The sequence below is a fragment of the Sciurus carolinensis genome, chromosome 1, assembly GCF_902686445.1.
Source record: "Sciurus carolinensis chromosome 1, mSciCar1.2, whole genome shotgun sequence".
Taxonomy (NCBI): Eukaryota; Metazoa; Chordata; class Mammalia; order Rodentia; family Sciuridae; genus Sciurus; species Sciurus carolinensis.
In genome coordinates this window covers 5261531-5289206 of record NC_062213.1, presented here as the reverse complement: position 1 = coordinate 5289206, position 27676 = coordinate 5261531, and the positions used below count along the sequence as shown (strand labels likewise).

Genomic DNA, 27676 nt, shown 5'->3' with positions numbered 1-27676 from the left:
AGGATGGTGTGGGTGGCTGAGCAAACGCTGTCTTTGAAGTCAGACAGACTGCATGAACATTCCAGTTCTGTCGTCCATTAACTGTGTGCCCCGGGGCAAATTATTTACTCTATGAGCCTTATTTTCTCTCTGGCCAATTGGAATAATAATGCTACCTATTGTTGTAAGGGACAAACAAGAAAAAGTCATAAGCTAAATACAGAGTCCAGCACCTAGCAGGGTCTGAGAAACAGTTCCCTCATTCCAAGTCAGTTTGATGTCTGTTGTGCTAGATATAAATAAGGAGATCTCAGAGAGGGTCTAGGCACGATGGGACATGAACCCCCAACATGCCACCTTGGGAGCTTCTGGACTCAGCTCCTTCAGTGAAATGTCTTTCTCACAGTCATATGACTTGTCTCCTAATTCTCCAGGTCTTTGCTCAAACAACCCATATCAGAGAGGACGTGCCTGTGGGTTCCATCTAAAACATCAATATTTTTGACTCCTTTATCCATATTGTATGTTCCTGCATAATATATATTGCTTCCGATTGCATTTGTTCTTGAATTTTTGTATTGTTTGACTCACCCCACCAGATCTGAGGTTCTGGGGAGTGTAGATCTGGTCTGGTTTTTTGCTCTGTATTTTCAATGTGTTGAATAGCATCCATTCCATAGGACATACTAGGATATTTGTCAGTAATAAGTGAATAGAATAACACATTACTAATTCTTAACCACTCAACTCATTGTCAGCAGGGATGTGTTTCCAGATTATTCTGTGCACAGATCCTCAGAAGCATTCACTGGAGGACCAGAACTGGTGCCACCTTATGCTACCAAGTTGTGCAAAACTCACACTGCGTCTTCCAATTGCTGTTAGTGGAAAATGTACAGCTTGAAAGCCATAACTTAAGTTTGCGAAGGACAATAGGGAACCAAAAGTAACTGGGTAATTCAATTTGGCAACTACTCACTGAGGAACCAGAACATATGCAAGACACGATTGCTTTTTGTACACTTTCCTTTTTTAGACCCCTGTGAAGCTGGCTTCTTCACCACTCACAGTTCTGACTCCTTACGCTGCTTTTATGTTTCTATTAGAAAGAATCCAATGTTTCTACCTGGGGAGTCACAGGGCATTTCATGAATCCAATGGCAACCTTCACAGTGGTAATACCTGTACTGCCTCCACCCAGATCTCTCTCCAAATCCACAGATTATGGAGAGCTCCTAAGGAGGCCCAGTACTGAAGCTCAGTTTTCAACTTCCATCATTTGTTCTTCTGTTTGCAAGTAGCATCACTGTCTTTTCATCCAAACCAGAACCTCAGAATATTCCAAGATTCAACATATTCCCTTGGTACCTGAAATCAATCCAAAATTAAACCCAAAATCTTGGTGATTTAAGATCACCAAAAACTTGTGGTCTTACTAGCTCTAGAACTATTAAGTTAGATCTTTAATAGTTCTAGATCTGTAATAGTTCTAGAACTTGCTAACAGTTCTTCCCTGCCACCTCCTTAGTTCAGGCCTTCACCAATCCTTATCTTGAAAACAAAACACTAACAATACAAAACATTGCTATGTGGAGCAACCATAACTTTTGTTCATTGCTGAAGGGAGTGCAAAATGGGACAGCCACTTGCAAGGACAGTTTGGCCATTTTTATAAACCTAAGAATACTCTTAGCATACAATCTAGCAGTTATGCCTCTTGGTATTTACTCAAATGAGTTGAAGATTTATGTCCACAAAAGAATCTGCACACAGCAGATTCTTCAGCAGCGTTTACCGCATTTTATTCATAATTTTCAAGACTCGGAAATTACCAAGATGTCCCTTGGTAGGTGGGGGAGTAAATAATCTGTGGTGCATTCAGATGATGGAATGGTTTCAGCACTAAATCAGAAGTGAACTGTGAAGCCAGGAAAGACATGGAGGAGTCTTAAATGAACATTACTAAGGAAAAGAAGTCAATCTGAAAATGCTGCGAACTCCATGATCCCACCTACACAACATTCTGGAAAAGGCAAAACTATGAAAACAATGTAAAAGATCAGTTATTGCAAGAGGGTGAAAGTAGGGGAGGGAGCAGTGAATGGGGAGTACAAACAATTTTTAGGGCAGAGAAATTATTTTGCATGTTAATACAACAGAGGATAAATGTCATCCAGACCTAAATTCATACAATACACAACACCAAAAGTGAATCCTAAAGTAAAGTATGCACCTGGGGAAGTAATGGGGTGTCAACATAGATTCATTGTGATGTGGAATATTGGTAGTGGGGAGGTTATGTGAGATACCCCTGCCTTCTGGACAATATTGCCATGAACCTAAAACTATTTTTAAAATAAGTCTATTAAAAATAAGCAAAAAAGAAACCACAAAATAGCCTCCCATCTTATTATCTGAACCCACTGTGGTCTGATCTAATCTCCCCACCACAGAACCCAAGAATGATTTCTAAGTAAAAAATCTGATCAAGGAACCAACCCATGGCCAAAAGCCCTCCTCTGTGTACGGAACATGGACATCATGTCTGGTGGTCAAGCAGAGACCTCACAGGCATGAACTCAAAAAGGAAAGGCATGTGCTCAGGGTGTGGAGCAGTTGAGTGCATAAATAAACTGTGGTCCAAGTAGGAAGTTTGGAAGGCTTGGGCACCTGATGACTTCCTGAAAGTCACTGCATGAGCCACACCTTCTTACCCTATGTGGGCTAGCCACTGTCCTCAGTTTCTGTTATTGCAGCTGAAACCAGTTTTAACTGACGCACAACTCATATGTAATTTTTTGTCCCAAACAAGACAACATTTCCACCTGCTGCCAACACGTCCTTGTGTCCCTGGGTTAGTAAACTTAATCAGTTCGACTTCCTGCCACTACCTTCCACATGTTCTCTGAGCCCTTCTTATTCAAACTGGTCTGTGAGCATGCCCCTGAGAACTACCACTCTTGCTACAGGTCCCTGTCTTTGCACAGGTTCTTTCTCTGTCTTGGCATGACTTTTCCTCACCAACCTCACCTGAAGAGGTCTACCAGGCCTGTGGTGCTTGAGGCCTATTCCTCAGGAAACCCTTTTCTACTTCCATACATCCTCCCTCCCCTGACCTTCGAGGAAGCTCACAGCTGCTTTGGCTAAAGCAATTCACAAAATACTGTAAGCTATTTGCTTAATCATCTGCCTCCTCTAAAATTTGAAACCCCAGAGAGCAGTGGTCTTGCCCGATCAGGCTTGCAAATCAGCTCTCGAGGATGCTGCTAAATCCATGACCGCCACCAACCCAGGTTATGACCTTTTTATCCTCTAAGTCTTTGTGAAATAGGCAGAGTCCTAGGTTGCTGTGTAACACAACTGCAAGGGACACTGCATGCGCGTACCAAGTGCCCCACCTCAGGTGCATCTAGAAGTCACACTGACACTGTAGGGAAGAAATAAGCCACTCTTCTAAACCCAGAGCCAACACTTCTGGCACCAAATGTGCTCATTTTCCACACCAAACAAAGCTGACCCTGACTGCCTGGGGGGAGCACTGTCCCCCAGGGCCAGGGCTCAGTTCCACAAGACTGCCCTGTTTCAGTCAACTTTTGGCTGCTGTGACTAAAAGTCGCCAGAACAACTGTAGAGGAGGAAAAGTTTATTTGAGGGCTCACAGTTTCAGAGGTCTCAGTCCATAGAGAGCAGGGTCCATTCCTGGAGGCTCAAGGTGAAGCTGAATGTCATGACCGAAGAGTGTTGTAGACGGAAGCAGCTCACATGCAGATTAGGCAGCAGAGAGAGACTCCACTCGCCACATACAAAATATATACCCCAAAGGCCCAAACCCCAGTGACCCACCTCCTCCAGTCACACCCTACCTGCCCTCAGTTACCACTCAATTAATCCCACCAGGGGATAATTCACGGATTAGTTTAAGGTTCTCATAACCCAATCATTTCTCCTCTAAACCTTCTGCATTGTCTCACATGTGAGCTTTTGGGGAACACCACACATCCAAACCATAGTAGCTCCCAACACACACACACACACACACACACACTTCAGATGCCAACTGCCCATCCAGGTTCTAGTCAGAACTGACCACTGCCCAGCTATACACTAGAGGCTCCTGAGCCCTCTCCTCAGGTTCACTAATTTACAAGAACACGTTCAAAAACTTAGGAGGATAGCTCATGAAACCCTGGAAAACAGGATTTATTCTAAAGGAATAGCGATAAGGAGAAGATGTACTGGACAAGCATAGGAGTGGGCACAGAGCTTCCAGCCCTGTCCAGGCAACCAACCTCCCTCCTGTGTGTTCACCAGCCATCAAGCTCTCCACACCCAGAGCCTCTGGGTTTTCCCGGAGGCTTCATTATGTGGGCACAGAAGATGAAATCCATGGCCACTGGGACAAGTCATTCTCCACCCTCCCCAGCCCCGAGGTTGATGGGGTCTGAGAGTTCCAACTCTCCAACCACAGAGATGGGTGGCAATCAGCCACCCATCCTTAGGAACCTGCCATAAGCAGCTGTGTTAAGACCAACTCAGGTGTTGCCAAAGGGCCAGTGATGAGTAACTGAAGGTGCTCATTTCACCTTTTTTGCTCCTATTAGGCAGGAAATTATGAGTTACAGGAGCTCTGGGCAGACATCTGAGGACTGAGACCAAAAGGCGTATTTCTTATGATATCACCACATCACACACCCAGAGTTGAGCACCCCAAGGAATGAAGAGAGAATGAACTTGAAGTGCTTAGCATAATGCCTCCTAAAGTGTGCTCAACAAACACGAGTTCTTTGGGGTGGCGATGGAGGTAGTGGTGGTATTTTTCTATCCTTAGCATTGGACGTGGCCTAAGGTAGTTGCTCAGTGATTTTTCTCTGAATGACTAAAAGAAATTAAATTCAGGTCTTTTATTCTTGATGCTAAATTATAAAGCACTTTGAAGTCTTAGTACAAAAATGACATGAAATGGAATGGTATCCCTGTGTTCCTTATTTTCCACCACAATCCCTCCTGAGGTTCATTCCCTAGAGCCTCCGCCATTAGGCAGGCTCAGAGCCTCTTTGAGACAGGCTATTTCTGTGCACAGCAAAATCCTGGGGCAGGATCTTTCTGGGGAGGTTCTCAGTGGGGCCGATTGTGCTGGAAGGATTGGACTGATAACAAATAGAGCTAAACAATGCAACTGTTCCTTGGATCTGGTCGTCTGTGAGCCTCTGGGAATTCAGCTCTGGCTCCACCATGCTTGACAATTTAATCTTCTCATGCAAACTCCACAGTACTCCCTGCGACAAGTGAGGACTGCAGAGAAGGAGGCAACCTGTCACAAGCAGTGGTCAGGATGGCTGGGTGACCAGGTCTCAGCCTGTGCTGAGCTCAGGGGAACCTCAGGGCCTCGGTAATTCTAACAGGTTCCAAAACATCTGTCCCTTGACATGATGAGATCACTCTGTAGCTGCTCTCATCAGGTTGCACAATAGAATCTTGATCACACAAGTAAATTATACAGGCATTGAAAGTGCGCCCATGGTGTGAAAGCATTGTGGACAAAGGTGGACTAGTAAATAGGCCCAGGCTCCACATTGCTGACAGCCCAACGTGCAAAGCTTGTTGCTGTTTTAACCCTTTGCAACTTTAATTAACTTATTTCTACTTATATTTAATTTTTACTGGTGCCTAATAATTATACATAAGAGTGGGATTTATTGCTACATATTCAAACATACACACAATATAAGAATAAAACTTGTCAATACCTCCACTAAAAAGGAGGAAAGAAATAAAGGATATATAAGACAAATAAGCAAAAACATGAAAAGGCCTCAGAGACGGAACAGATTCAAAGCAATGACTCCTTAGTGGAAGAAAGCCTATTGGAAAGAACACGAAGAATCACCTCTACATCTCTCGTGATTTAAAAAGTAGGGAAACTGAGCCTTGGAGAAGCAAGTCACCCTGAGTAAGGCCACAGTGCTGTGGGAGCACAGCCCCTCTCTGTTTATAACTCAGCCTTCTGCAAAAGCATTGGGGTCCCAGCAACCTCAGTTGGAATTTGGTTCTGAGACCATTGTGCATGATTTTGGGCAAGGCATCCAGTCATTCTGAACTTCAGAATCTTCTTTTGTGAAAAGACCACAAGGAACGCTTTTATCTTATGGAACTGTTGGGAAGATCACAGGAGAAAATCCATGTTTGTCAAATGAACATGTGTTTAAGTGCATACTTGGGGGAGGAAAAAAAGAAGCCACTGCTTGTCATTTTTGGCTTCTTCTTTACTCTCCCTTCCAGGAAAATGTAAATTCTAGAAGATGGAAATCAAATACGCCTGCTCTCACACCTGCAGCATGCGGCACTTAAGCTTCCTTTACTGATGCAATTGTTATTCTTCCTGAAGTCTTTTGCTCTGGGTCTCTTCTGTCTGGCAGCTTGTTAAGTCCATGAATATAATAGTAGCTATACAATTTATTTGTCCAGGCCACCTATGACAAAAGTGGTCTTGTTATCTTCATTTTACAGATGGGGAAATGGATTCAGAGAGGTTAAACACGTTTTCCAAGTGGGAGCTCGTGTGCGGTGGAGATGAAATGGGGGGGTGGCTTCTGTCATACCAAGTACTTTGCTGGTGTCCCTTAGGCTCACCTGTTTGCACCTTGCTGCTGGTGTGCCAGGACAGAGAGCAGCTGGCCTAACACCAGCAGGGCAGGATCTGAGGAAGAACCCATGGCTGTTCTGTTCCCTTGGGTGAGCCACTGTGTGAGCAGGGTACCTTTCAGAGTGGTCTTGGGAGCCCAGTCCTTTGAGGCTAACTTCCTGCTGCCAGTCCTGGCTGAGCAACTTCAAGCCCTGTCAGGACGGACTGCTACTGCTCTACTCTGCACTGAATGACAGTCCCTCCACTCTATTATTTCCCACCTCTCCTTCCTGCTTCTGTCCTGTCCAATCCAGTGACCAGTCACCTGCCCTCTCCCAGCTGCTTCAGAACCATTTTATAGTGACCAGCTCCAGGAATCAAGACCTCCCCTGGGACTGTGCTTCTGCAGGGCCGAGGACAGGGTGTAAAGAGATGACTGGAGAAGTCGGGCATTGGACAGGGGTCCAAAGTAGGCAAATCAAGGACCTCTGCTGGAGGAGACCACAGTCTGGGGAAGGAGGTATGAATTTTTGCAGATTGATAGACAGCCATACAGGCTCATGATCCGCACAAGGGGCTGAGGGGCCCTTTCCAGAGCTGATGTTTGAGCTGCTACTGAAAAAGGAGTTTCGGAGACTGAAGAGGATGAAGAAGGATGAAACCAATGGAGTCTCAGCTGAGGAGGCTGAGTGTGGGACGTGGGGTGTGACGTCAAACCTACTTCCAAAGCTGTGGGGGAGTGGCAGGATATCCAGGATGGAAGAAAGAAACGGGGGGAGAGAGTGTTAAAGTTCATGGCCAGAAGGCTTGCAGGAGCTGCTCAAGAAATGCCTCTGATCCTTAACAGCTTCTGGGAATCATGGAAACTAGAGTCCTACTAGGCCCATTATGGACCCTATGTAGTCAGCGGGTCCTTTGTCGGCTCAGAAGAACCATGGTTTTGGTCAATGCTGTGCTGCCACCCTCTTGGCATTAATGATCATTTCTAACAAAGGGCTCCATATTTTTCATTTTGCAGTAGCCCTGCAAATTTTGGAGCAAGTCCCAGGGTTATACCTAATAAGTTATAGAAGCTCACACTTGATAGTGCTTATATACAGCATGCCAGGCAATGTTTAAATGCTTTTATATACTAATTTAATTCTCAGAAGACCCCAATAGGTAGGCACATTGTGATTCTCATTGCTTTATAAGTGAATTTATGCTCAGATAGGTTAAGAAACTTATCCAAAGTCAACAGCAGAGTTATAATTAAGCCAGTTGATTGGCTTCAAAGTCTATCCATCCACATTAGGTCTCCACATCTTACATTTTCACCTTCAAATAGAGTGTCCCAAGCATTCACTTTTTTTTATTAATTTGCCTTTCTCTAATAATCCATCCACCCATCTACACTACCTACTATTCATCCATCCATTCATCCATCCATCTCATCTAAGAGTCCATTTAGTGACTCAATAAACTGCATTTCCCTACAGAATCTAAACCAAGAGAGAAGACAGTGCTTTAATGAATTTTGGTTCAAAGACTAAATGAGACCGTGTTTCAGGCAACATAAATATAAATATGAAAAATACCATGCTGTCTAAGTTAGGGACAGAAATAGACTCCGGTCAATGCTTAAAGTGTCAATGGCAAGATTTCCTGAGTCTTGCCGAGGGGAGGATCAGTGTCTTCTCACTGCACTTCTGTGGGATTTTTTAATGCTAACAAAATTGGAATGAGACGTCTTTGAAACCTCAATTTTACAAATGAAGAAACTGAAGCACAGAGAGGCAGGATCATCTGGCCATGGGGGCACAGCTAACCAGAATAGGGGCTAGGAGACGAGAAGGGGAGCTCTCGTGAACAACTTGCTGCCATGGTCCGCTTGAGCCCTGCTTCTGTGGGATGCCTGAAGGGTGGGCAGGCTTTGCAGAATCCATGACAATTAAGGTGAGTTTGGACATCTGCACCAAGGAGGAACATGTCCAGATGAAGGTAGTGTGTGTGCATGGAGAGGGGAGGGAGAGGCCTTAACACATTATGCTAAAATTGCAAATGGATCCACCACACACTCTTGAGGATGTCTCACACTCTGCCCCTTCATACTCAGGACCCCAGAATTCCGGCAAGGGAATCCCCCAGGCCAGGGCATATTCTCTGCTCCTGCAGGGACCCCCGGGGCCACCACACCCTGGTTACCTTCCACTGGTGCTGCCTGCCTCACCTTCCACCTGAAGGGGGTGCATCTCAGAGCAGAACACTGATTTCAAGTCTAGATGTGTGCAATATCTTCCACTAACATCACTGATGTTTTGGCATGTACATTAATCTCCAACTTTTGAATAAAAACATCTGGAGGGACACTGAATTAAACCATATCAACAAACAAGAAAGCGTAGAGCTGCAATTTCAGTACATACATTTTCTTTCATTTTGGCTCAAGGTAGTCAATAAAGTATTGAAAAAACCAAACACCTAAACATTTGACTTCTTGCCTGAATAAGTAGGGTGGACAGATTGCCTTTGCTTTTTTTTTTTCTTTTATCTCTTTAGTTTTTCAGCTGAGACGGCTCCTAATTCTATAAAAAGTCTTTCTAAGCGAGTTCATTTACAGCATTCCACTGGTGCTCCTGGATCCAAACACGCTGGGAACAGACCTGGAAGTAGCACTCATCCAAGAAGCCCCAAGCACATAACCTCCACTCGTTAAACAGAAGTCCTTCCACTTTCCACACTCAAATGGATGGGCAGTTAAAAGTCAAAGGTTTGGGTTACCCAGACGTTTTTGAGGTCTTAGTTTGGTTTGCAGGGTTGGGGTTGCTTTTCTTTTGTCTTTATCATCTATGGCTGAATTTTAAATAAATTTCACAAGCAACTTCTAGAGTGGATGGGAAGAAGCAAGTCTTGGGGTCAAACTAATTTGGGAATCAGGTTCTGGCTTCCACTTTGGCTTAGCTGTGTGACTGAGAGCAGGATTTTTGTCCTCTTTGTCCCTGGGTCTCCTGAGCTTTAACAGGGGCTAATAATAACTCCTGCATAATGATAAAGTAGAAGGATCTCCTCGGAACACGTTCCTCCAACCCTAGCCCACGGTAGACACTTAGAGCATCCTTCTCCCTCTCATCTACACCTGGACATAACTCGATGCTAGTCTGTCACTGAAAGATGATGCTGGCTTCATTCTTTGTTTCCAATTTTCACATGCTTTCAAAAGCGGGGTGGGCAGGGGAATATCATTTTGGAATCCAGAAGCAATTATATTATTATTCATTTTATTCTCCCAAAAGGCCAACAGAAGCCAGCATGTTAAAATACCAAGCTTGATGAATTCTACTGTGGGCACAGGATCCCAAGGATAATCTTATCTTTATACATTTTCTTTAAACAAACTATAAAAGGCAATTTATTCTCCAGTGCATTTTATATTCTCATTTAAAATCAACAATGTTTTACAAAAACCATGAGTTCAGTTGACTTCTCTTCCCCTGCAGTAACTCCTCAGCTATAAAGGTGCAAGCCCCAGAAATTAATTTCCAGATAATTTATATCAAATCTTTTAAACACCAACCAAATACTTTTATATGAAATTTCAGCAATTTCTGATGTAACCTATTTTAGAAATTCTCCTCCTCTGTCTTATTCCAGCAGAGTTTACAGACTGTAATTTAACTTTTCTTTGGTGACTCATAGCCACAGTTATGAATATAAGTTACTGCTTAGTGCTACCACAGGTAGATGGCTTCGAAGACCCCTACTGGGCAGCCAGCTCCAATGGCCCTCGCTCAGAGTCCCAAGGCCCTGCAACAGTTTTTCCTTGGTCCATTCCATAAAGAGTTCCCATCAAGGAAGGGTCCTATCAAGTACCTTAGTTTCCACAGTGAGATGCCAGTCCCTCCATCCTCTTAGTTGATATTAAAGTATCCAGATCAGTCTCTAATCAGAGTAAACACTAATCTCCTGCAGCATATCAAATATTACCATAGAAGCTGTTCAGTTTTATTTGTTTTCCATGTCATTTTAAGGTCAATACAGGTTAAGTCACATGACTGAAGTCTTACCATACCCTAAAGAGAAGTTGAGATTAGTGAAGTTATTGGGAAAAGTGTGGCTAGAAACTGTTTCATGAAAGTTGTGTGGGAAAGGAATGGGGTCACTGAAAAAGAAGGCTAAGTAAGATTCCGGAAAGAATGAATCAAACGACATTACCCTATGTAAATTTATGATTACACAAATGGTACGCCTTTGCTCCATGTACAAACAAAGAAACAACATGTATCCCATTTGTTTACAATAAAAAATAAAAATTTTAAAAATTAAAAAAGAAAAATAAGGCTAATGTGTTGAAAGAAAGAGGAGGAAGAGTTGGCTGGAGATAGCCACAAAATCACAGAATGACAACAGTGCAGGAGCTCAATAAGCAAACCAGGAGGGGAGGCTGTGTCAAAGCTCATCGGGGACCTGAAACAGTGGAACAGTGCTGTGTGAGAGGGCATGTGGCTGTGCAGCCTCATGGAAAGGCTGCCTGAGCTGAGAAGTGAAGACCAGGACAGTGTCAAGGTCATCTGCCAGGACTTGGAAGCCAGCATATTAAAATACCAAGCTTGATGAATTCTACTGTGGGCACAGGAAGCCACCCAAAATAAAGGTGGACTCAAATGGTGAAGAAACCACATTTCAGGTACCTAAGTTACTGGAGTGGGGGACAGCACATGAGCAGATGGCTAACTGTAACTGGATGTGGAATGCACCCAAAACCTCAGTTAAAAGTATGGTCCCTGGTGCAGCAGGGTCCAGAGGTGGGAGGAAGCAGGTCACTGGGGGCATGGCTGAGGGACTGCATCTTCCCCTCCTGCTCTGCCTCTGCATCCTACCTACCCGGAGCTGAGCAGCTTTCCTCCACCACGCCCTTCTGCCCTGATGTTTCTGCCTTGGAACTGATTGATCATGGATGGAATCCTCTGAAATTATTAACCAAAATAAACCTTTCCTCTGCTGAGTTGTTCTTGACTGGTATTTTAGTCGCAGCAATAAAAAGCTGACCGACACAATAGTGTAGCCGCAAGTAGGTAGGCTCCAATGCAGCACCCACTTGCACTGATGCTTTTGAGAGTGAGCAGAAGGTTTGGCTAAATTGGGAAGGGAGTCCAAGGCAGGACTTCCTCGAATGGTCAGGCTTAAGGAGACCCCTTTTATTGTGTGTCTTCAAGGCTCTTACCCTCAGCTGCAGAGGATCCTAAGAGGATCTGAGGGTGGTATAGCTGCAAGCTCATGAGCATCGCAGCAATGACCTTGAGGAATTAATTTCTTAAAGGAAGGGTTGGGGCTCTAATGGAAACATCAGTTGGAATGCAGTAGATGCTATGGGTACCCCATCCTTGTCCCCTGTACTGTGCTGGTGCACCCATCACTCAACTGCTCTGTTGGCTGATAACAGCCATAGTCACCCTGATCTTCTGCAAATTGCTCTTGGCTGACAGGAGCTGCTTTTCCCAGAAATACCAGGGAAGATATGCTGTCAAGGCCTGGTGTACTGCAATGACAAAATCCTGGACCTCTGCCTTGAGTTGGGAGCACTGTGAGCCTGAGAGGTCCAGATCCTCCCGTGCCGTCGGCCTGGGCACTCTCAACTGAGAGGCTCCCCCAGGAATCGCCATCTCTGATGACCCTGGTCTAAGACGGGGAGAAAGCATCACTGCTCTACAGAGACTGAGTAACTGCCCAGGCTTATTAGGCTCACAAGTGTCAGAACAAGGGTGACCAACCCAGTGGGGCTGTCCAGGGCTACGGGGCTTCCAAGCATGTGAGTTTTTTGATTTCCAAATTGGATCAGTCCTAGGAAAAGTGTAACAAGTTGGTCACTCTGGTCAGAGCTGGGATTCAACCCCAAATCTATCTCACTCTGAAGTTTGTGCCTCATTGCCATGACCCTGCCTCAGGTACCCTCAGGAGACCCCTGGTGTCAGCTTTCACCAGAGGGCTCAGCACCATGTGGTGCCCAGGCAGGGATGATTGCAGACTCCCAGGCAGCTCCATCCCCCTCCCAGAACATGCGTACGTAGCTACAGTTCATGGGAGGACGTCAGGGGAGCCCCAACCTAAAATAATTGTCCAGGAAAATATGGCTTTTATCTCTGGATTAAATAGAAATATGGGGTAGGATATATCCTGAAGAGCTGGTCCCTAGGAAGTGGCCCAGCACCCAGCCCTGAATTCCCTGAGCATCAGGGGAGGAGCATCCACTGCCTGGCTCAACCTGCTCTCACCCCAGTCCTGAGGGTGGGACCTTCCCTTCTACTAGACACTAGAAAGACATTTGTCAGAGATATGCAGAGTAGGCCACCCCAGGAGAAGGAACAACACCAGGGACCAGGCTTCATGTGTCTTTGAACTATAGGGACACCTTCTGAACAGTAGTACTTAAACAGGTCTGTGGTCTTGAAAAAACAAAAAGAATCATTTCATTATTGAAGATTTCTGGTATTAACTCTTGTATTTGTTTTTGATAATATCTACTGCATGCTTATTGAGTATCAGGAGCTGTTCTAAGTGTTCCATGCAGCTATAAACATGACAGAGTCCTGGCACCACAGAGCTCACCACCTTGCAGAGATGGGCAACAAAAAATAGAAACCAACATCTGTAATATTATTTCAGAGAGTGACATCATGATGATTCTATGGAGAAAAATAAATCAAGGCCTGTGCTTATAAACTAGAAGGGAATAGACTAGAGTGACCCAGAGAGACCTCTGCACAGAAGGGGCATGGACAAGGGGAAGGAGACAGCCATAGGAACCTCAGGGGTGATGTCCCACACATGTGTGGACACAAAGCCAAGTCTCTAAGGCAAAGGAAATGATACAGTTTGTGGGGGGGGGGGTTGTTGTATTGTTTTGTTTTGTTTTTTAGTTTTGGGTTTGCAAAGGTATAGACCTCGTGGGTCCAGAGAAGTGTTTTTATTTCCTCATTCTATATGCTTCCCTGGGGCAATGGCTTCTACTTCCAGTTCCTCAATTAGCATGAGCTGATGATTTCCTAAATCTATAGATTCAGCCAAGAACTTTTCTGAGCTTGAGTGATGTCTCTATAATTGCCTAAAAGGTACATGGACGTCCTCAGAGAACTAAAATTACCTTTCAAAACAGAACTCATCATTTCCCCTTAAAAACTGTTCTTCCCACTGTTTCTCTGGCCACTGAAGAGCGGCAGGGCCAATCCATCAGACCATGTCAGAAAGCAGACCGTCGTCCTTCATCCCTCTCCACGCCTCCGCCCTGTGTGTCAAGTCATTGAACTTGTCCCAAGATTCTGGTGACTTCATATGTCTCAATGTTGTTCTGCAATCTCTGTCCCTACTACCTTAACCTGGGTTTGGACCATCTCTATCTCCACACACCCTGGGGTCCCACAAAGTCTGCATGCCTGTCATCTTCTCTCAACATATTCTGTCATTCACTGGAGCCAGAATGGACAGTTCCAAAGGGCATGTGTGTATCTGTCTTTTCCTAGTTCAAAATTCCCCCACAATGCCCCTTCACTTCCAGATAAAGAATGAATTCCTGCACGAGATGCCCAAGCCCGACAGGGCCCTGTCTCTGCTCACGTCTTCAGTCTTCCTTTTCCACCTTTGTCTTAAGCTCTGTCTTGAGAGTCTTCACACCTGCAAGCCCATCTGTGTGCAGGGCTCTGCCTCATCTCCTTGTCTTCATACTGGTTTTCCTTCTCCTTGAAACACCCAAACTCCCTTGTTTATCTCTCTAACTCCTCCTCATTTTTGTCTTGTCTCAAATGCCTCTTCATCCAGCCGGGGCTCCTGGTCTCTCGTGGTTTGCCTTCCTTGGTATATTATAACTGCTTGTTTACTTATTTGTCTTTGTAAGCTGTGTCATTCTTAAGGACAGGAACATTGTCTTTTTCACCTGCTAGGCTCCTAGAACAGAACAGGGCACTGAGGAAATGTGGGTTGAGTGGATCAGCTACACTGAGTCAAAGCCCTTCATCTGTCCAGTTAAGAAAACGACCCCAGGGAGGTTAAGGTCCAGCTTAAAGGACACAGATGATTCATTTTAGAGTTAACCCTATAACATCTATCTTAGGTTTTTGTCCTATTTCTTCCTAGACCTCAGGTTTCTTGTTTAAGACAAACCCAGCTCTTGAGTTCACCAGGAGGCATGGTCTAGCAGGGACTCAAGATCTAGACATGGAAAGTTATGCACCCAGAAGCAGATACTAAAACATGGCATGCACTGAGTATGGGAGGGACCTCAGGGGCCAGGTGTCCAGGGAAGTCCATGGGCGGGGTGAGCCCAGTGCTAGACACAGCAGAGGGTGTTTCCAGGAGAGGCAGACATGTCTGAGTAAGGGCCACCCCTTGCCATGCCAGTCAGAGTGAACTCCACATAAGACCTCCTGATGGAGGCACTGCACCAAGAAGATGCTCCCCGGAGGGAGACGCCAGGGGAGTGCTCACACACAGGTGTTCCCTGTCATTCCCTCTTCTCCATCCCCGGGGATGAGACTCTGGGTTCTGGCCCATCCCCCCATAGCTAAAGACTGAGCTCAGAGACTATGACGTCACTTCAACATCTGCCTAAGTCAAACAAAATTAGAAACAAGCTCTCAAAGAGAAAAATCTCCATATGATGAAGCCAAAAGAAAGAGCTGTACCTTCAATTAACACATAGGGTAAGCCATCAAAGAGAGAAGTGGAGAGAAAATGTCTAAAGAAACATAAAAATGAGCGTCAGATCTCATTCAACCCAGACTTCATGCCTCACTGGAGACTCTTCTAACAGTGAATCTGCAGTTCTCAGTGTCCCAAGAAAGGTTTCCTAAGAGATTTACTACTGGTAGTCTTCGTATCCAACTGCTTACTCATGCTTGGAACATTGGACAGATATAGTAAGTAATCACTTAAAATCTCAGTTCACTGATCAGAACATGTCTTTGTTTCTCCCCTAAAATCATCTCTACCTATGCTAGGAAGAGCACCTTCCCTAGACTCAAGCTATTCCTACATTCATTCATTCACTCAATAAACGTACATTGAGCACATATTGTAGGAAAGGACATGTTCTACAAGTGAGAATTCTGCAGTGAGCTTTATATATTGATAAGTAATATAAAGGAAGATTCATTAAAGGATGTTGCTTTAGAAGTTGGTATCCAGAGGTGGGCTAATGTTCTCATAAGGGGAATTTTGAGCCACTGCCAGAATAAAGCAGGCACAACTATGTGGTTACTTGAGAGGAGGCATCCCAGGAGGAAGTGGTACCAGGCGCTGCTGAGGACCCGCAAGGAGACCAGCATGGGTGCAGCAGGCAGGTTTGGGAGATGGTGGGAAGAGCCATGGCAGCACCTGACCTGGAAGGGCTGAAGGTCATACCAAGTGCACAGTCGCAGGCAGCCTGGGAAGGGAGCCACTGAAGGGCTTCGAGCAGATGAACTTGATGCAATTCTGGTTTCCTGCCGTCTCCTTGGCTGCAGGGTGCAGAGCAGCAGGGTGAGGCAGGGAGGTCAGACAAAGCCTGGCTGATGGGGCTGTGTGAGGTGAGAAGGCCTGAACCAGATAGAAGAGTGTGGAGAGGACAGAAAGAGCCCCTCCTCCTGACCCACGTCAGTGGTACCAAGTCCCGGGAGTGTCCCGTGAAGTGTGCTCATTTCTCTGGCACCCTCCCTCCCTCCCTCAGGTTCCCTCTTGTGCTATTTCCTGAGCATCCCCTCTCTGATCTGCAAAGAGCCTGGAAACCAAGGTACTTTTCACTCCATCCCAGCCTGGCCTCGGCTCTGCCGCTGGAGAGTTTCTGCCCAACGACAAGCTTGGCATGGCTTGTGCTGCAGGGGTATGGCACTCTCAGAGAGGCAGCCCTGTTCCTCTCCCCAGCCCCATGTCACCTCTGACTCGGCTGCCCTTCCTGGCGCTCTGGCCTCCAGCTGTTTGCAGGGCAACCCGCCTCTGACTCTCTTTTCCTCCATTCTCCCTGGCGAAGTTCTTCAGACCTCAACTTAGGTTCCTCTCTTCTGCGAAGCCACCCTTGACCATCCCTCCCAGGCAAGGGGTCAGAAGTCCTTGCCTTGGCTCCCACAGACCTTCCATCCCCTGCATCACTTGGTTCCTTCTCATCAGTTTCCATCTGATCCCTCAAGGATGTCCCCCTTACCCCTTGAGAGGCAAGGACCTGCCTTGTTCATGATTGAATTCCAGGGCCCAGCACAGTGAGTGGCACCAGGCAGGTCACTGAGGCAAATGTCCTGTACCCAACTCCAGCCACACCAGAGCAGAGGGTCGCAGAGCCTGGGCCCCTGGATCCAGTTCCCTTCGATGCACTAAGCTCCCCTCCGTAATCACTCCTGACACTGCTGTGCAGCCACCTAGAAAAAACTCATGTTCGAGCAGAAACACTTGACATTGCTGCACACCCAGTGTCTGGCAGGCTCCGCTGATATTAGCAATGTCATGAATTCCCGCCAGCTCTCTCAGGTAAGACAGGTGCTTGTGTTGAATAAAGACCATCCAGGCTGGATAGCAGCAGGACTTCTTGCCTGGAGGGAGATAAGAAGGGGTCTTGGGATGGAGAGATGGAGTTGGATATTCAACAACTCCCTAAGGCCCAGGATCATTTCAGATACTCTGGATGCATCTAGCTGGGAAAATTAAAAAAGAAGGGAAATGTGGTGGTGGAGGTATGGGTATAGAGCAATGGAAGTGTAGAACTCTGAGCCTTGAAGTAAAGGCTGGATAGAGGGTCACAGATGTCACCTGGGTGAGGAGGACATAGACCAGCAGATGTGAACACTGATAAAGAACTAGGCAGTCACTGTCAGAGGTGGACTCAGTGACTGAACCTAAATCTTTAGCTTACCTTACTCCTCATGGACTCTCATATACCTAAAAATAAGGGGCTTTTGGTGAGGGGTAGTGTTATCTATTTCTTAGTATTCTCTCTCTCAGAAAGGTAGGCGAAGTTCAGGGAAGAACTATATTTTGACAATTTCAAAATATTCTGGAATCTTCTATTATTGGCAATTGTACCTAGCATCTGGAAATTACATGCCTCTTTTCTTGCCATATATGTCCCCAGCCTACCTGGAAAGGTAGCTGTCATTATAATACTGTGCAGAGGGAGCAAAATGATTTACTGAAGGTCACACAGAGCTAATAAGAGAAGAAGCCCAGATTTGAAGCTCATCTTGTCTGATGCTGCATAATTAGGTACAGGGATTTTGTTCATTTTCTAGAACAAAAGTTAAGAAAAAGAAAAAATACATACTAGGGTAGAATATTTTACAGTTTATTAAAGGATTTTACTATCCAGCTATTAATTTACTCCAAGTGCTCAGCCTCCCTGTGAGACTGGCATTAACAACCACATTTTATAAGTGAGGAAACTGAGGTAAAAGGAGATCAAATACCCTAGTTCCACGTTCCTTTAAAATGGATTCAAACCGAGACCTTTTTAATCCGATTTATGTGTTTTTCCATTGAAATCAAGGAAATAAATTGAAGGGAGAGAAATACGTTTTAAGTCTAAAATATTCTATTGGAGGTTTTCAGCAAATGTTATAGAAAGGCCATTCAACACCAGATTACAGCTATTCTAAAGTGCCCACTTGAAAAAAATGAGCATCTTGAAGCAAAGTGTGTGTTTCTGTTCTCCTTGGCGCTGCTTCAGTGGATCGACCCTAAATAATGCACAACAACCCAGGCTTGCTGCACCTACGGAGACAGGGAAAGCAGCCAGGGACTCTTCCTGTACAGGTGGACAGATTGTAGGTAATGCCCAACTACTACTGAGCTCATTCCCCATAGCTTTTGCTGCACCAGGTGCTGGGGCTATAGCCAAGGTAGGATAAGGGAGAGGCCCCTGTCCTCAGGAAGCACAGAATCTAGAGAGGTGACCAGTGTGTATGCAAGCAATGACACAGCACAGCCTGTCATAAAACAGATCCAAAGTGTGGCGGAAGCACATGAGAGAGAACCTGGGAAGGCTTCCCAAAGGAAGGAGGATCTGAATCGGGTCATTAAGGGTGGAAAGAAATGAAAATGGTCAGTCTCTGCAGAGACCAGCATGAACAAACACAGCAGCATAAAAGATCAGGGAATGGTATAAGATAGCACAGGTTCCTTTTGGAAATGACAGTGCCTCGGCAAGGAAATCAAGTGGTAAGTGTTTAGCCAATTTCATCGAATTAGGCAAACATTTAGTAACTCTGCTCTGGCATTACAGAGCACAGTTGGATGAAGGTAACCCTGCCCAAAAGGAGCATGCGATGTGTCCAATGTATCCAAACCAACATTTATGTGAGTTCCCACTATGTGCAAGTCTGTTTACATGATCAGCTGCTTCTGTCCACTCTGGGGTAGACAGATCTCACTGTGTTAAACTAAACAAGTACTGCATTTGATGGCAAAACTCTTGACCTTCGGTTCTTGTAAGCAAGAAGGATGACACGCAGCATATTCCCCAGATAAAGCCCTCTTTATATTGCCCTGAGTGTATCTTGGCCCAAACTACAGTGTTTTAACTGTGAGTCACTGAATAATATAGCTACTGCCTTCCCACAACTCTTAAATGATTTGCTGATCTGAGAAAGGTGATTTCTTTATAAAATGATGATAATCCATTGTACTCGCACAAGGCATTAGGTTTTTAAAAGTCCTTCCCATCCACCCTCTCCATCATCCCACTTGATGGTTACAAAAGACTAGTGAACTCAAAGGATTGCTAGCATCCCATTCCACAGATGAGAAAAAGAAATCTGAGCGAGTGGAAAAACTCAAGGTCATAGAGCCTGTTTTCTGACTCCCAAATCTTGTCCTTTTTCCTCTGTATCTTACCTTCTGCCTACAGTATGATAATATTGTCCTCATTATGACAAGAATTCCCAGAAGAAATGCTGGCCAACTCACATACCCTCAGGTAATATAACTACATCATAAATTAAAAGCCCAATTAAAGAACATAGCCTTTTAACTGGGACTTACCACAGTCTCCTGAGGCCAGGATATAAAGGGAGAGCCCTTTCAAAGTCAATGGCTGCCCATGTTGGAAATTACCCAGAGACCTACTTACCTATATGAAAGAGCTTTCAGACCCAAATTACTCACCTAACTATACCTTCCTTCTCTTACAATCTTCTGGGGCTCTGTTCCCAGCTGAGCTAGTTTAGAATTATGTTCCAACCTCTGGCCTACAGATGTGGTTAACAATTCATCATGTGGTGTAGACAGCCCAGGTGCCTCAGTCCTCTGAAATGTAACTGAACATCAAGAGGATCACACCTTGATAGAAAACAATGCCCCCCAGTTCAAAAGGAGAACAACTGAAGTGGGGTTTTCCAGATTTCTGAAAGCGAGACAGTTTGCCAATGGCCAAGGGGCAAAGATGTCACTGCTCCATGCACTTCTTGTTTGACTGACAGTAAGGAGGAAGCTTAAAAAAATGAGTGAAGAGAGGGGAGGGGGCAATCTTGACTGCTAGCTTAAAATGTTCCCACCCATCCTCAAGAGTCAATGCTAAGGGCATGATAAACTCCAGGGATACCCTTGCTTTCCAAATGGTAAGAGTTGCTGTTTCCCTTGTCTGCATATCCCTTCCAGTGGCTGGATTTGAAGCTGTCTTTATGGATCAAGAGCTGGTGTGTGCTCTGGTCCCCTTCCATGTCACAGCTGAGCTGCAGTGCCACCCCCAACCTCTGCCCCAAGCCAACCCACAGGAAAGAATGGGTTTCTGAGTCAGCCTGGACCACCAAAGAGTGGTAACCACTGCCCCCTCTGCCCCAACATGGTCTTCTTTAGAATCTGACCTGGGTTCTCAGGCTCAGAGGACCTGGACGGACAAGGGTCCGGGTGCGCCCCCTCGGACACTATCTGAGACTTCTGTGGAGACCACCTCATTAACTCAGCATTTCCCTATCAATCATGACATAGCCCCTTCGTGCCCTCTGGAAGACCTACCCAGATGTGCGGCAAGATCAAAGGACAGAAAGATTGGGGGAAACAGAAAATAAACCACATTTCGCGGCAGAATCCCTGTTCAGCAATAAAAAGCCATCCAACTAGCAACCACGCTTCCAGAAACGTCACTGCCACAGAGTTTGCAGCTGCAGACCCCAGAGCGCTCTCACCTACCTGTCTCCTACTGCAGGGCTCCCCTCTCTCACCTCCTAGGGCCCAGCTCAGCTCCGGGCCTGTCACCCTCCTCTTTTTGCCTTCTCCAGCCGCCAACACTTGCAGCGGCGGTGGGCCGACTGAGGAGTCCGCGGCACCTGCGAGCTGGGTCTCAGGTCCCCAAGGCGAGGCTGCCTGGAGGAGGAGCGAGAGGATGCTGCCCTCGCCGCCGCCGCCGCCGCCGTGGTGCTGATGCGGTTGCTATGGTTATGGAACTCCGCAGCTGCCCCCTCTCGGTGCAACAGCTGCCCGGCCAGGGCCTCCGGGTAGCCCCAGCGAAAGGCGCCGGGAGGCCAGGTTGCGACTGCACTGAGGGGGATTCGGCCGCCGCCACTGCCAGCGAGAAAGGAGCGAGAGGTTGCGCTGGCGCCCTGGGCTCGCGTCCCGCGGGCTCTGCTCACCTCCGCGCCCTTGCTCCTCTCCTTCCCCGCCGGGACGCGGCCAGACCCCCGCGCCGCGCAGCGCGCCCTCGCGGCCTGGAGAGCCCGCCCGCCGCTCCCGCTGGCTCGGCTCCCGCAGCCGCTGCGCACGGCCGCGAGGCTGCGCGACTGGCTGGGAGGCGCCGCTCGCGCTCCCCCACCGCTGTCCCTTTTCGCGGCAACTGGGAGAGAGGAGCCTCGGGCCGGGCAGGCTGCCCGGCGGACAAACCCCGCCCGCCCGCCCGCCCGGCCTGAGGAGGGCGCCAGCTGCCGGACCAGGCGTCCGGCCCGCACAGCCCAGCCGGCCGCGAGCATGCTCAGTCTCCACGTCGGGGTGCCCGCCCGTGCTGAAAGGCGGGATGCAACGCAAAGAAGATGTCCTTTCCAGACCCCAGGAGCAGGGATGACACCTGGAAGAGGAGCCCAGGGCAACAAGTAGATGCCTGGGCCGGTGTGAGAGCTAGGCAAGCCATACCTCCTCTTCCAAGTCAGGGGTCCAGCCAGCCAAGGCGCCCGGCATCTGCTGCTCTCCTTCCTTCAGGCTGCGCAGGGAAGGCGCGGATGTGAGGGGTCCGAACCAAACAGGAGAGAACGCTGAAGAGGCTAAGCCGACTTCCAGCTACCCAGCTTCCTCAGGGGGGCGTTCGACATGGGGACACCTTAATTCTCACTATCCTGTGTTAAGAAGTTCCTATGGCATGTCAGTCACAGATGACAGGATAACCTTAGAGGCGGAGCCAAGATTGGGACCTGGAAGCCGAATACCATTCCATTACCCTGGGCTGCCCTAAGTCACACCTCAATTAGAGACACAGGTTATAGTGCCATTTGAGTAACCGCCAACCCAGCTGGGGTGGTTAATAAGGAATAAGGGGAAGACACTTGAAAGAAGGCAATGGAGAGGCGACAAGTGTAGGACCTGAGGACGTGCTGGCAAAGGCCTGGAGGCTAGACAGACAGGACTGGTGTTTGAGCCACACTGCACACCCAGCAAGCTGAGACAGAGCACCTGATTCCAGTGAAAAGCCTGGACTTGACCCTGAGGACAGTAAGGACACTGGAGGAATTTAAGCAGGAGAAAGGTTGGGTCAGAATGTTGGGAAGGTCACCAGGTTGGTCACTGTGGCAGTGGGCAAGGTGGGTGCTAGGCTGCGAAGGGGCATCCTGAGGAGGTCATTGTCACCAGGGCCTGGGCAGGGTATGGCCCTGGTCTGTACTTTGGTGACTCCTCAGCACTCAGTCAAGACTAGAGCAGGGTATACCCTCAGGAAATGTTTGGTGCATGGCAAATAAATGAATATTTGTTTTTCCAAAAAGAAAATACAAACCTTTCATTTACAACTTTTAAAAATGTGACTGAAATCGTATGATGTTTAACATTGACATTCCATTTTTATGCACATTTATTTTTGAAAGTCAATTCAAGCCCCCAAGGTGTTCCTCTACATTTACTAGCCTCCTGCAGAGAAGCTAGGCCAGGATCTTAATTAGCTTGCACTGGAATGGATTTCAGTTATCTGGATAAAAGTAATCCACTATGTACTAACTTAAAAACCAAAGTTCAGAACAGTGTGTAGAGCAAAGCAAAATCACTCTTGTGAAACAAGGAGACAGACATACATGTAAATTTGTATTTACACTGGCATGGAAACGTGCTGGAAGGCTATAGAAGAAACTTGGAGAAATGACTATTAGTTTGGGGGTCCTGGGGGAGAATTGAATGGACAAATTTGGGGTGGGAATTAGAATTTCATGTACACTTCTATCAAACATTTTAATTTTTGAATGAAAAATCTTACAGATATATAGGTTTGTGTGTATCTATGTGTGTGTATATATATATGTAATATACATACATTTTATACATGTGTACATATAAATTTGTGACTAGGCTCTCAATAAGCCTTGAGATAGCATGATCGAAAATGTCCCAGAACCTGCTGCCCTGTGCCCTGTACAACGGTATCATAAGTTCTTACTGTGATGTCTTCCGCTTCAAATGCTGCTCATGGATAGACCAGCATGGCACCCATCGGACTCCCTGCTGGAGTGTTGACTTTTGAGCCCAGAGTTTCCCTATCCCAATTCCCTCCTGTCCCCACCTGGTACATTCCCAGCCTGGTGGAATGAGGCCCTGAGCGGCTAAGGGACTGCAAAAGGCCTGGAAGGAAAGCCCTTGGCCCTGCCCATGGTGAGCCTAGAAGAACCATCTCAAACACAGAAATAACACTTTACTCTCATGCGCCCTCCCAGAGAATGAGGCTGCCCATCAAACCACAGGACCAGAAACCTAACATCGTCCTAGGCTTCCTTCTCTCTCATTCTCTGCTCCTCTCATTGAATTAAATACCAATTCTGTCGATTTTACCACATGAATAGCTCTCAAAGTCATCTATGACAGGCCCCAGGAGAGGTTTTTTTCATCAAGAGGCTGTTGTGAATGACGCTGTGTCTAGGGAAATGGAGGTAATCTTAACTTTATGTTTTGAGGTGAACAGTGACAGATAAGACAGGAGGATTTGGGTTTTGGGAAAGATACTGAAAGAGGCAGCCCCAGGGTTGGAAGATGATAGCCCATTTGAAAGAGGGGCACACTGAGAGACACAGCTGGGAAGCTAATCAGGGAACACTCTGGCTCTAGAGTGTGACTCTGGGGTGTGGAGCAAGATGGCTCTCCTCCAGCGATCCACAGGACTGGAGCCTTTTCAGGGTGAACCAAAAATCCCAGCACAAGTGGGCCACATTTCTTCTGTGGGAGGCAAGTTTTCAATGGTGACATCCTGTGGCAGCAAGAAGTAACTGTAAGGAAAGGTTTTCAGACTCTGCACACTACATTGTGGGGGCGGTGGGGGAGGGTTTAGAATAGCCTCATCTTGGGCCTGTGCATCCCCATGGGCTTAGGTCAATTCGGAGACACGCTCCCACAGGGGCAGGAAACTTCATTCCCCTAATGGAAGAGCTCAGACCAGGGCAACTTGGCAGACCTTGAAATCTGGCACCACCTACTCTCTGTGGACTATCCTTGAAGATGGACTCAACCTAGTTAGAACTCAATTTCCTCTTCTGTCAAATGAGGAGGAGAATAACACGCACCTCACAGGTTTGCGGTAGGTGCATTAATCAGTGGCAGAACACAGGGCCGTGCACGCGTGAGCTCTGATTGTGTTTCAGTGTCGGAGTGGGTTGGAGAAATTCTGGAGCACTTTCCTTCCTCACCACCCACTGAGCCACCCCCTTGGCCCAGGGTCATCCTGTTCCTTATCTGAACTAGAACAATTTCTTAAGTGATTCTCTCAACTACAGTGCCGTCCCCCGTCACACCACATGGATTTTTAGAATTGCCACTTTGATTATCTTCTTTTCTTCTTAAGATCCTTCAGGAGGGATTCCAGACTTTCAGAAAAGGCACTGAACTCCAGGTCTGGCTTTCAGACGAGTCTGCATCCTCCTCTATTTGGTTCAGTACTACAACTGCTTGTCCTTCCAGAAACCCCCAGGACAATTAGCACATCCCTGAATCCTCCAAGCCTTTGTCTGCACAGGACTCCCTTCAAGAAGCTGCCTCAGACTTTTGTGAGAGTTAACCCTTGCTTGCACTGAGCTACTTGAGAGCCTCATGCATGCTCAGAGCTCAGGCATGCTATTATTCAGCTAGGAATGTATTTGCTACTATAGGCTGAGAAGATCTGGAAAAGATCTTGGTCTTTTCTTTCCTCACCAGGTACCACAGCATCTAAAATGTATAGCAAATGTTCAATACATTTAAGAAAATGATTTGAATAAATTTGGGGCTTATTTGTTCTCATATGTTTGTCTTGTCTTGCCTGAAAACTCAAAATCAAAAGTTTGTTTTGAACAGTTTTGTACTTATAATCGGTGCTCAATTGCTGTATATAATTTGACTGGCTAAGTTGGTGACAGTGGTGCATGCCTGGAATCCCAGCTACCCCAGAGGCTGAGGAAGGAGAATAGCAAGTTCAAGACCAATCTCAGCAACTTAGTGAGACCCTGTCTTAAAATAAAATTTAAAAAAATGGTTGGGAGGTGTAACTCAGTAACACAGTGCAGTGCCCCTGGGTTCATCCCCAGCACTATAAATAAACATATAAACAAGAGAACAAACTGATGATGGATCTGTTTACTCAAGAGCTGGGCTGGTTAGCACAGGGCTGAGAAGGGGCCTTAGGAGAAGGAGACTCTGTTAAGCTCTGCCCTTCAGCCCAGAGCACTGCACCTGTTTGTTTTCCCACAGGTCTGGTCGGTGCTCTGTCCGGGCCACATGTGACAGGACCACAGGACCTTAGCTGGCAGAGTTCTTACTAGGCACCAGTGCTACCCGACACACCGTGTATCAGAAAGGATTCCACCTTCACAGTCCCAGCAGGATAACCCCACCATGAGGAAACTGGGGTGAGGGAGTTGACGTTGACTAAATTTACACAGCCACAGTGAGCGGAGGCAGGCGGGGGGCGGTCAGCCCACATGCAGCCCCACCTGCGTGCTCCCCTTGCATGGGTGTCTTGCTGTTATTACCTGGTTCAGTGTTTCTCTGCCTAGGCATATTACCAGTGAGGGCCAGGCAGCTCCTTGTGCTGAGGGGCTGCCTGGGGCACAGCATCCCTGACCTCACCCTGATAGATACAGGAGCGAGCCCCTTGCCCAGTTGTGGCATGTGATAAACAAAAGGGTCTCCAGACATTGACTAATGTCCCTGAGGGCAGCTGAGAACCACTCATCTGACTGAGTCCTCACCGATAGTCAAATGAGCAGAAGAGAGAGGTCATTCCTGTGTCAGGAAAGAGGACGTGTGTCTCTCACTCACACAACCCCCTCTCTTCTATCTGTTTTAAAATGGAGTAGGTCAGACACTGAACTGACCTTGAAGCTCCTGATGGCAACTGTCTGACCTTCCTCAGACCATGAGGGGCAAGAAATTAACCCTCAGTTTACCTCACTGAGATTTCTGGATGCATCTGTTTGTTGCAGAGAGCGACTTGCTCCATTTGTCAGCAGTAGAAAACCACAGATTTTCAAACCTAGGCAATCTCAAAATCCACTCCCAGATTTCCCATGACTATACCTGGGAAAGGGGCCATTATCAGCCCATCCTCTCATCGAGGATGAGGCCGCGCTTGACTAACAGGACTCCTCCAAGCTGGGAAGGGGCAGGGATCTGCACACTGGCTTCCTCAGGTGCTGCAAGACAGGTTTTGAGTAATGAGTCAGTGACAATTAAAAGCAAAGAATTTGTGTTACTTATCACTCTTAATGACACCCATTTCTTTAATGCTGAGAAAGTTTCACTACCCAAAAAGAGGTTAGTTGGTAACAAAATAATCACTTTTATCTTTAAGAATCTCAGAAACTTTGGGGGAAAAAAAAGGATAATGGAGGGGTCTATTGAGTTGATAGCTTGATGGCTATAAAAACAAATGTCCTGCTGGGCTCAGTGGCCCATGCCTATAATCCCAGCAGCTCAGGAGACTGAAGCAGGAGAATTGCAATTTCAAAGCCATCCTCAGCAACTTAGCAAGACCCTGTCTCAAAAAAATGGCAGTGGGGCTGGGTTAAGCACCTTTGGGTTCAATCCCTGGTACCAAAAAAAAAAAAAAAAAAAGCCCTTGCTAAGTTGTGAAAACATACTATTTTTCAGCTCAGTAGAGATTTAAAAACATATATATCCATCCTTCAAAGTTGGTGAATCATTACATTAAATGACTACATACTTTGGGGACAAATTCTTCCTTTTGTAAGGAACACAGCCTGGGGAATTGGCAGGGCCCTCTCACTATTCTTGATGGAAATGTTTGGGGCTTCAATATCGCTCTTGTCTGCAGAAATCCAGGCGCCATTCCAAGGTCTGCACTTGGTGAGTTACAAAGGGGGAAGAATTTCTATTGAACATGATGCTGCTTGCCCCTGCTCTCTGAGACAAAATTCTTCCTCTGTGTAAAAGTACATGAGTCCCACCCAAGTAGGGTGGTCCAGGGGATCCAAGTGCACTGTGGCATGCAAGTACCAGCTAAGTTTTTCTTGATGCACCAGAGATCTAATCCTCTAGAACCCTGCACCCATGTTGCCTCCTGGGCTGCACAGGCTCCGTGGTCCTCCTGAGGGTAATGAGGAGGCCTAGGTCTTGCTTTGGTACTGAATCTGAATCTTGGGAAAACCACTCAGACCTTCTGAGCAGCGGTTTCCTCTTCTCCATGGTGGGCAGGACTTGAGAGGAGGACCAAGGTTCCTTTGGTTTGGATATTGCAGGTGTCATACAACCTGTGTCCCTGTTCACCCATGCCTTGCCACCTTGGATGGAGACAATACAAGCTCAACACAAACCCCTTCAAATAAATTAATCTTATATGGTTATCAATACTTTCTTAATGAAATGTGATTGAATGCATTTTCTATTGTTTTAAAGGACTTTTTAAAATTAAGAAATAGACCAGATAAGAGAAGATACTTTGCAAGGGGAAGAGGGAGAGAGCAAGCTATGGTTCGTTGC

General features: G+C 46.6%; 1 protein-coding gene across 2 annotated transcripts in view; it reads right to left on the bottom strand.

Annotated features, from left to right (window-relative positions):
- Nucleotides 1-20831, bottom strand: part of Fam135b (family with sequence similarity 135 member B) — a 303172-nt gene extending 282341 nt beyond the window's left edge. For both annotated transcript variants that reach the window (XM_047556813.1, XM_047556820.1), the window contains exon 1: nt 20717-20831. The gene's annotated coding sequence lies outside the window, so the exon portion shown is untranslated. The remainder of the gene's footprint in view (nt 1-20716) is intronic.
- Nucleotides 20832-27676: the final 6845 nt, after the last annotated feature.